General features: G+C 30.9%; 1 pseudogene; it reads right to left on the bottom strand.

The window, feature by feature from the left end:
* Positions 1 to 222: 222 nt before the first annotated feature.
* Positions 223 to 392, bottom strand: LOC125101358 (uncharacterized; annotated as a pseudogene).
* Positions 393 to 593: the final 201 nt, after the last annotated feature.

The following is a 593-nucleotide window of genomic DNA, read 5'->3' as shown; positions in this document are numbered from 1 at the left end:
TTTAAAAAAGTTAAGTGAGAAATAGCACATATATATGTATATACATATATATATAATTGCTTTCAATATTTAATTGAATATATTTTAATTACCTCTGCTGTTATTTCCTTCTGTGGACATATTTTCCCCCCTTTCTCCTTTACCTGTGTCCACATATATATAGATCCCCCAAAGGCCTTTCCATGTAACTCTTTTCTTTCATCTTGATACGTTATTCCATTCTGAACTTAATCAATTCAAATGTCTTTAACTGTCAAATGTGCAAATGACTCCCGGATTTCCATCTCTTACACTAAAACTACTTCAGGCCTTATGTTTTCTTATTTTTCAATTAGCAATAATCATGCCTCGGATAAACCTCATTGGCTATGATACTGCCACTGTGCAAAGCTTGTTTTCTTATTTTACTTTTAATTTTCCTTCATGACTAATGTTCCTTGAGCTATCCTATTTTAGGTAACATTCTTGAGGTACAACCTTTTTTTTATTCACACTTTGTACACAGTTTCCTTGTCTTTTTATCTTTTACTATTGCAAAGCCACTCTAGTTTTACTTCCCAACACCTACTGTAAATTATAATTTATTTTATTTA

Source organism: Lutra lutra, chromosome 5 (assembly GCF_902655055.1).
Source record: "Lutra lutra chromosome 5, mLutLut1.2, whole genome shotgun sequence".
In the NCBI taxonomy this organism is placed as follows: Eukaryota; Metazoa; Chordata; class Mammalia; order Carnivora; family Mustelidae; genus Lutra; species Lutra lutra.
Note: the sequence above shows the minus strand (reverse complement) of the source record. Positions and strands in the feature narration are given on the sequence as shown.